Raw genomic sequence first — 10,166 nt, 5'->3', positions numbered from 1 at the left:
CAGAGATGCTGCCTGTCCCGCTGAGTTGCTCCAGCATTTCGTGTCTATCTCAGGTTTGTAGGTTAATTGGCTTCTGTAAGTTGTCCCTAGGGCGTAGGATCGAACCAGTATACAAGGTGATTGTTGGTCGGCAGAGGCTCAATGGGCCGAAGGGCCTGTTTCAGCTGTATCCGCAAACTAAACTAAACTGAGAAAAACATCATTAACATCAAGTGTCGTCGCTGATCTGCTGGACTCTAACAACTTGCATTCACTTCCCGAACAAACCTTATATCCTTGTGCACAAGCAGGGCAGCACAGTCCCAGTTACCGACTGCTCTGAAATTCTACTCAGAACTGACCACTTTCATGCTGATTTTGAACAAGGGAACTCTGGTGCACTATCTACATCCTTATTAGCAGACATAGACACTTAATCTACCAGCGCTACCAGCGACAGAGCTACCATCCTTGGAGGGCATCTACCACACATGGTGCCTCAGGAAGGCCCTCAGCATCCATAAAGACTCATCACACCCCTTGTAATGGACTGTTTGAACTACTTCCCTCCGGCAGACGTTACAAGGCCTTCTACGCCCGTACCTCCAGACTCAGAAACAGCTTTATTCCCAGAGCTATAGCGGCTCTGAACCGGCCCTGCTGAGTGCCCCCCACCCCCCCCTGGACTGTCTCCCTCGGATGGTCACGACACACAGCTTATTTATTTATTTTACTTTTCTTTTTCATCGGTTGGAGCTGCATACTAAATCTTGTTGCACTGACGTGCAATGACAATAAAAGATATTATTATTATTATTATTATTATTATTATTATTATTATTATTATCTCTCATCGCAATTCGTTCGTATAATCACTAATATCTAATAAAAACGACATGCTAATCTTTTGTTTAGGTCTAGTTTAATTTAGTTTAGAAATACAGTGCGGAAACAGGCCCTTCGACCCACCGGGTCCACGCCGACCAGCGATCAACGCACATTTACAGTTTCCTACACACACTAGGGACAATTTACAATGATACCAAGCCAGTTAACCTGTGCCTCTTTGGAATGTGGGAGGAAACCGAAGATCCCGGAGAAAACCCATGCAGGTCTTGAGGAGAACGTACAAACTCCGTACAGACAGGACCGTCAGGATCGAACCTGGGTCTCTGCTGCTGTAAGGCAGCAACTCTACAGCTGCGCCACCGTGCCGCCCTTGAATGCCACTGAGAGTCAAACCACGCTGGCGCTTGACCCCCATGCCCCATGGAAACAGGCCCTTCGGCCCATTGATTCCATGCTGGCCATCAAAGCACCCATCAACTGCTTCCAGATGCTACCATTCATCTGACCGCCAGGGACGATTTACAGAGGTCAATTAACCTAAGGTAGACACAAAATGCTGGAGTAAATCAGCGGGTGAGGCAGTATCTCTGGAGAGAAGGAATGGGTGACGTTTCGGGTCGAGATCCTTCTTCAGACTAGGTCAATTAACCTAGTTTTAGGCTAAAGTTTAGGTTTACTATGAAACAATAGAACTTTATCATTGTTACAGGTACAGAAGTACAGTGAAAAACTTTGCTTTGTTTGCTATCCATTCAGATCAGATGATACTATACATAAATAAAATTAAGTTAAACTCAAATACAATAGATAGCGAAGAGGGGGAGACTATAGTCCTCAGTATTGTAGCACATCAGTTGCATAGGTAAAGTCAATGTGCACAATGGGATAGATGTGAATCGGACGGTAACCGAGCTTATGGAAGGATTGCACCAACGTGCACATCTTTGGGAAGTGGTTGGAAATCAGAGCATCACAAACTCCACAGCGACAGGGGAGAAGGTAGGAGAATGGAGTTGAGAGGGAAAGATAGATCAGCCATGATTGAATGGCAGAGTAGACTTTGATGGGGTGAATGGCCTAATTCAGATCCTAGAACTTGTGACAGCACCAGTGGTCAGGATTGAACCAGGCTCAATAGGGCAGTAAGTAGCAACTTCACTAGCATGCCCAAAGTTAAAACCACATTGGTGACCGATCGAACGTTACTGATTGATCTTGAATCGGACAGGCTGTGGGAACCATCTTGCTGGAGCAGATTTACCTGCTGTCTGGATTCTGTACGGTTTCTGCGGGTACGACAGCAGCGAATGAAGTGGTTTCATCTTTTACAGTAGTGACAAACTTTCCTGAAGGCTGGGCGTTGCTCACGGTCTGCGGAGTGTGACCCACCACAATTATTACATTGACCAGGAGCTCAGCCAGTCTGCCTTTCTTCAGGTGATGGGCAGTGAGCATGGTAGAATGGGTTGGCAACACTCACTTGGTACGATGAGTGCGGATCCTGTCCTGCGAGGCGGGTATGAGGGTCGGTGACTTCGGCAAAGCGGCAAACATTCTCTGCCCCGATGAGAGTTAGGTCAACATCCCATAGTAGATTACTTTTCACTTTTTCATTCAGGATGCCACTCACCAATTTGTCGCGGACTGGTCTCCAAAACAGCACAGGCTTGCAATGTGTTTTATGGCACTAATGTATGCCTCGACAGGCTCACCAGGGAGCTGGCTTCTTTGATAGAATTTGTTGCGTTCCATAAAGTTCAGTAAAGTTCGATCGGTCACCAATGTGGTTTTAACTTTGGGCATGCTAGTGAAGTTGCTACTTACTGCCCTATTGAGCCCGGTTCAATCCTGACTACTGCCTTCTCCCCTGTCGCTGTGGAGTTTGTGTCAAATGGGATAGTCGAGGATGGAGTTAAAGGGAAAGGGTTTCTTAAATGTGTGAGCGGAGAGACAGAGGGGTGTAAAATGAGGGTAGAAGCAATAGGTAGCAAGGTGAAAAGTAAAAGTGGCAGGCAGACAAATCCAGAGCAAAAATCAAAAAGGGCCACTTTTCAACATAATTGTATAAGGGGTAAGAGTGTTGTAAAAAACAAGCCAGAAGGCTTTGTGTCTCAATGCAAGGAGCATTCGTAATAAGGTGGATGAGTTGAATGTGCAGATAGCTATTAATGACTATGATATAGTTGGGATCACGGAGACATGGCTCCAGGGTGGCCTAGGCTGGGAGCTGAACATCCAGGGATATTCAATATTCAGGAGGGATAGGCAGAAAGGACAAGGAGGTGGGGTAGCGATGCTGGTTAGAGAGGAGATTAACGCAATAGAAAGGAAGGACATTAGCTTGGAGGATGTGGAATCGTTATAGGTAGAGCTGCGAAACACTAAGGGGCAGAAAACGCTAGTGGGAGTTGTGTACAGGCCACCTAACAGTAGTAGTAGAGTTGGGGATGGCATCAAACAGGAAATTAGAAATGCGTGCAACAAAGGTAAAACAGTTATAATGGGTGACTTCAATCTACATATAGGTTGGGTGAATCAAATTGACAAGGGTGCTGAGGAAGAGGATTTCTTGGAATATATGCGGAATAGTTTTCTAAACCAACATGTAGAGGAACCAACGAGAGAGCAGGTTATTCTAGATTGGGTACTGAGTAATGAGGAAGGGTTGTTTAGCAGTCTTGTTGTGCGTGGCCCCTTGGGCAAGAGTGACCATAATATGGTTGAGTTCTTCATAAGGATGGAGAGTGACATTGTTAATTCAGAAACAAGGATCCTGAACTTAAAGAAAGATAACTTTCAGGGTATGAGACGTGAATTGGCCAAGATAGACTGGCAATAGATTCTTAAAGGGTTGACGGTGGATATGCAATGGAAGGCATTTAAAGACTGCATGGATGAACTACAACAATTGTTCATCCCAGTTTGGTAAAAGAATAAATCAGTGAAGTTAGTGCATCCGTGGATAACAAGGAAAATCAGGGATAGTATCAAAACAAAAGATGAAGCATACAAATTAGCCAGAAAAAGCAGCCTACCAGAGGACTGGGAGAAATTCAGTTCAGCAGAGGAGGACAAAGGGGTTAATTAGGAAAGGGAAAATAGGTTAGGAAAGAAACCTGGCAGGGAACATAAAAACTGACTGCAAAAGTTTTTATAGATATGTGAAGAGAAAAAGCTTAGTTAAAACAAATGTAGGTCCCTTGCAGTCAGAAACAGGTGAATTGATCATGGGGAACAAAGAAATGGCAGACAAATTGAATAACTACTTTGGTTCTGTCTTCACTAAGGAAGACATAAATAATCTGTTGGAAATAGCAGGGGACCGGGGGCCAAATGAGATGGAGGAACTGAGTGAAATCCAGGTTAGCCGGGAAATGGTGTTGGGTAAATTGATTGGATTAAAGGCCGATAAATCACCAGGGCCAGATAGGCTGCATCCCAGAGTACTTAAGGAAGTAGCCGCAGAAATAGTGGATGCATTAATGATAATTTTTCAAAACTCTTTATATTCTGGAGTAGTTTCTGAGGATTGGAGGGTAGCTAATGTAACCCCACTATTTAAAAAGGGAGGGAGAGAGAAAACGGGGAATTACAGACCAGTTAGTCTAACATCGGTAGTGGGGAAACTGCTAGAATCAGTTATTAAAGATGGGATAGCAGCACATTTGGAAAGTGGGGAAATCATTGGGAAAAGTCAGCATGGATTTATGAAAGGTAAATCATGTCTGACGAATCTTATAGAATATTTCGAGGATGTAACTAGTAGAGTGACTAAGGGAGAACCAGTGGATGTGTTATATCTGGACTTTCAGAAGGCTTTCGACAAGGTCGCACATAAGAGATTAGTATACAAACTTAAAGCACACGGTATTGGGGGTTCAGTATTGATGAGGATAGAGAACTGGCTGGCAGACAGGAAGCAAAGAGTAGGAGTAAACGGATCCTTTTCACAATGGCAGGCAGTGACTAGTGGGGTACCGCAAGGCTCAGTGCTGGGACCCCAGCTATTTACAATATATACTAGACCAAGTGCAGACCCGTTGGGTCTGTTCCCCCAACGTGCGGCTGTGGGGGGGGAGGCGGCATGCAGCGTCACACACACTAACTATCCCCCCCCCCCCCGCACTCACGCTAATTACCCCTCCTTGATATTATATTAATAATTTGATCCTTTTACCCCATTACCACCCTATCTACTGACGCATAGCCCCAAACTTGCAGTCACATATAGAGAGAGGTGGAAGGGGGTGTAGAGAGTGAGGGCAGAGAGAGAAGGGGCAGAGACACACAGAGAGGGGCAAGAGGGAGAGGGGTTGGCGAGGAGGAGAAGAGGGAGGGTGGGTGAGAGGGGAAAGGTGGGGGTGGAGGGGAGGAGAGAGAGAGGGTGAGAGTGAGGGGGAGAGAGGGGGGGAGAGGTGAGGGGAGGGGGGGAGAGGGGAGGGGGAGGGGGAGAGGTGAGGGGAGGGGGAGAGGTGAGGGGGGGGAGAGGTGGGGAGCAGGGAGGGTGGAGGGTAGGGGGTAGAGGTGTGTGGAGGGGAGGGGGGTTTAGGGGAGGGACGGTGGGGGAGGGGCTGGAGGGGAGGAGGGGGAGAAAAAGAGGGTAGAGAGAGAGGGGGGAGTGGAGAGGAGAGGAGGGGGGGTAGAGGAGATGGGGAGAGGAGAGGGGGAGAGGAGAGGGGGGAGAGGAGGGGGGGAGGGGAGAGGAGGGGAGAGGAGGGGAGGGGAGAGGGGGGAGAGGAGAGGGGGGGAGAGGAGAGGGGGGGGAGAGGAGAGGGGCGAGAGGAGAGGGGGGGGAGAGGAGTGGGGGGAGAGGAGGGGGGGGGGGGAGAGGAGGGGAGGGGGGAGAGGAGAGAGGGGGGGAGAGAGAGTGCCTTTTTATTTCAACCCAAACCCCCTAAAAAAACCATTTGCAGGCAGTGCTTTTTTACTTTAACCATATTTTCATTTTCAAACCACATTAAGGGTACTTGCTCACAGTTGTGTGGACATGTGTTCAGTGTTATTCACAGCTCAGAGAAACGTGACCCTCTGCCTTCCTCCAGCTTGTAGACTAATTGAGGCACACCACTTCCTGGTTTTATAGTCCATTCCCCCTGCCACCAGCGGGGGCAGCAGAGAGAATGGGGAATTTTGTAAAATCATTAATATCTCTGTCATTTTTCATCGACTCGAAAAATCCTTGGCACACATGTGGCGTAGGGGGGCTCTGAGCAAGGTGGCCAAAAATGACGGTCGTAGGTGGCGACATTCTCTTGGAAATCACAGCACAGATGGCCAAAACCGGTCAAGAACAGACTTTTAGTAATATAGATTAATGATTTGGACGAGGGAATTGAATGCAACATCTCCAAGTTTGCGGATGACACAAAGCTGGGGGGCAGCGTTAGCTGTGAGGAGGATGCTAGGAGGCTGCAAGGTGACTTGTATAGGCTGGGTGAGTGGGCAAATGCATGGCAGATGCAGTATAATGTGGATAAATGTGAGGTTATCCACTTTGGTGGCAAAAACAGGAAAATAGACTATTATCCGAATGGTGGCCGATTAGGAAAAGGGGAGATGCAACGAGACCTGGGTGTCATGGTACACCAATCATTGAAAGTAGGCTTGCAGGTGCAGCAGGCAGTGAAGAAAGCGAATGGTATGTTAGCATTCATAGCAAAAGGATTTGAGTATAGGAGCAGTGAGGTTCTACTACAGTTGTACAGGATCTTGGTGAGACCACACCTGGAGTATTGCGAACAGTTTTGGTCTCCTAATCTGAGGAAAGACATTCTTGCCATAGAGGGAGTACAGAGAAGGTTCACCAGACTGATTCCTGGGATGTCAGGACTTTCATATGAAGGAAGACTGGATAGACTCGACTTGTACTCGCTAGAATTTAGAAGATTGAGGGGGGATCTTATAGAAACTTACAAAATTCTTAAGGGGTTGGACAGGCTAGATGCAGGAAGATTGTTTCCGATGTTGGGGAAGTCCAGAACAAGGGGTCACAGTTTAAGGATGAGGGGGAAATCTTTTAGGACCGAGTTGAGGAAAACATTTTTCACACAGAGAGTGGTGAATCTCTGGAATTCTCTGCCACAGAAGGTAGTTGAGGCCAGTTCATTGGCTATATTTAAAAGGTAGTTAGATGTGGCCCTTGTGGCTAAAGGGATCAGGGGGTATGGAGAGAAGGCAGGTACAGGATACTGAGTTGGATTATCAGCCATGATCATATTGAATGGCGGTGCAGTCTCGAAGGGCCGAATGGCCTACTCCTGCACCTAATTTCTATGTTTCTATGTTTCTAGTATGTGTAGGATAGTGTTAGTGTGGGGGGATCGCTGGCCGGCCCGTTTCTATTACCATGTTGGTCCGAAGGTAACACAGGTGTCTGAACTTGTTCATTAGACAGACTGGGTCGTCTATAGTCTCTGCAGGGGTAATCATTACATTGTGTCACCCATCACAGCCGGGGCAAAGTGTAACGGCTCGGTTAGCTAGATAGCATCAGATCCCACGACTTATTCAGATACCACTACTGCAGCTATCTGGTCTGGAGGCGCTCCGCGATGGGCAGCTCGAATGAAGACATTAAAATCCCTCGCAAAGATCCGCCAACGCTCACTGAGTTCCGCATCGAAAACTGGGGGGTCGGGCTTCTTAAATGGTTGATCCATAAAAAAGAGGGAAAGGGAAAAACATACTGGGGAATAAAGAAAATAAATCTGATAAACTAGAAGCGGAAAGAGTTCAGAAACCAGTCCAACAAGTTTATTAGCATATAGTAAAGTTACACTGCAAGTAGTCACTACAATGACAAAGTGGCTGAAAACATTAGTAACATATGGTGATTGTAAGGTAAGACCCGGACTGGATTATGGAACCGAGTGGTGTATAACATGTGTGTGTTGGTATTAGGCAGAGCAGATCTACGGTAAGACAGTAACTGGCAGAAGGAAAAGAAGAATGATATTGCCACGTTACATACAGAATGAAGGCACGACAAAAGTCTTCATGTCAACTTTGAGACAAATCAGATTCAACTACAAAAGCTGGCTTGTGAAGCAACTTGTCTCTCCTGCGCAATTTGTAAACAGGTGACAGCATCCACACAAATGGTTCCGAGTGTCACATGAAAGGATGTTTGTTGGTATTAAGAGTGGATGGATCTGGTAGCGACACAGACACTGAAAATCACAAGACTAAACTTTCAACACAAGCCGTCAGCCAAAGCCAGTTTGCTAACTACTGGCTTCAAATGGGTCCTTGGGTAAAATCAAGCCCGTTTGCTTCACTTTGTGCACGAAAGGCTTTCACATTTGCTGTGGTAACACTGCTCTGGTGTGATGCCTACTACAAATATCCTGCCACTCATGTTTCATGTCCTTTTATTTAAGAAAGAGGAATACTTAACAATATAGGGAGGGGGTGTGAGGAAGAAACATAGAAACATAGAAAGTAGGTGCGAGAGTAGACCACCAGGTCCGTCGAGCCCGCACCGCCATTCGCTCATGGCTGAACACTAAACAGACACACTTACCCACAAACAGTAGACACAAGACACAGAACACAAGACACTACCCTCCCCTTTATACCGCTATCACCCCTCTCCACCCCAAGAACCTCGCGATCTCCTGGGGGAGGCAAAAAACCGGATAAAAACCCAGGTCCAATTCGGGAAAAAAATCCGGGAAATTCCTCTCCGACCCCAATCCAGGCGATCGACACTTGTCCAGGAGATCACTCAGGTCTTACTATACTAACCATACCTAGGTCCATATCCCTGCCCTCTCCCCGTAGCCCCTTATCCCCTTGGCAGCTAAAAAACCATCTATTTTAGTCTTAAATATATTTAAAGTTTCTGCTTCCACTGCTCCCTGGGGCAGTGAATTCCATAAATTAACCACCCTCTGGGTGAAGAAGTTCTTCCTCATCTCAGTTTTAAAAGAGCCCCCCCTTATTCTGCAACTATGTCCCCTAGTTCTAGTTTCCCCGATCATTGGGAACATCCTCGGTGCATCCACCCGATCAAGGCCCCTCACGATCTTATATGTTTCAATGAGATCGCCTCTCATTCTTCTAAACTCCAAAGAGTAGAGTTCCAGCCTACTTAACCTTTCCTCATATGTCAATCCCCTCATTGCAGGAATTAATCTTGTAAACCTTCGCTGCACTGCCTCCAGGGCTAGTACATCCTTTCTTAAGTATGGACCCCAGAACTGTACACAGTATTCCAAATGTGGTCTCACTAATACTGTGTACAGCTGCAGCAAGACCTCCGTGTTTTTATACTCAATCCCCCTAGCAATAAAGGCCAAAACTCCATTGGCCTTCCTGATTGCTTGCTGCACCTGCATACTAACTTTTAGTGATTCATGTACTAATACCCCTAGATCCCTTTGCGTTGCATTACAACGCAGCTCCTCCTCATTTATAAAATAACTTGCCCTATCATTTTTTTTCCCAAAGTGAATGACTTCACATTTATTAGTATTAAATTTCATCTGCCAAGTTGTTGCCCACTCACCTAGCTTATCTATATCCTTTTGCAGACTCTTCCTATCCTCCTCATCCCCTACTTTTCCTCCCATTTTTGTATCGTCCGCAAATTTTGATATATTACACTTGGTTCCCTCCTCCAAATCATTTATATAAATTGTGAACAACTGGTGTCCCAGCACCGACCCTTGCGGAACCCCGCTAGTTACCGGTTGCCATCCCGAGTATGAACCATTTATCCCCACTCTCTGCTTCCTATTTGTTAGCCAATCCTCTACCCATGCTAATATATTACCCCCAATCCCATAATTTTTTATTTTTAGCAATAGTCTCTTATGTGGCACCTTGTCAAAAGCCTTTTGGAAGTCCAAGTATACCACATCCACCGGTTCCCCTTTATCCACCCGGGTTGTTACTTCCTCAAAGAATTCGAGCAGATTCGTTAAACAGGACTTCCCCTTCACAAAACCATGCTGGTTCTGTCCGATGAAGTCATGTTTATCCAAGTGCCCCGTTAGTGTTTCTTTAATAATTGTCTCTAACATTTTACCCACCACCGATGTTAGACTAACCGGTCTATAGTTACCCGCCTTCTGTTTACTTCCTTTTTTAAATATAGGTGTTACATTGGCCATTTTCCAATCCACTGGGAACGTTCCTGCCTCCAGGGAGTTTTGGAAAATTATCACCAATGCATCCACAATCCCCACCGCTATCTCCCTCAAGACCCTTGGATGTAATCCATCAGGCCCAGGGGATTTATCCTCCTTCAGTCTCATTAATTTCCCTAATACCACCTCCTTGGTGATCTTAATAGTATTTAGCTCCTCCATTCCTACCGCCCCCTGTTTATCCAG

This window comes from Amblyraja radiata, chromosome 6 (assembly GCF_010909765.2).
Source record: "Amblyraja radiata isolate CabotCenter1 chromosome 6, sAmbRad1.1.pri, whole genome shotgun sequence".
NCBI lineage: Eukaryota > Metazoa > Chordata > Chondrichthyes > Rajiformes > Rajidae > Amblyraja > Amblyraja radiata.
The sequence above is the reverse complement of the archived record's forward strand: the minus strand, read 5'-3'. Positions refer to the sequence as shown.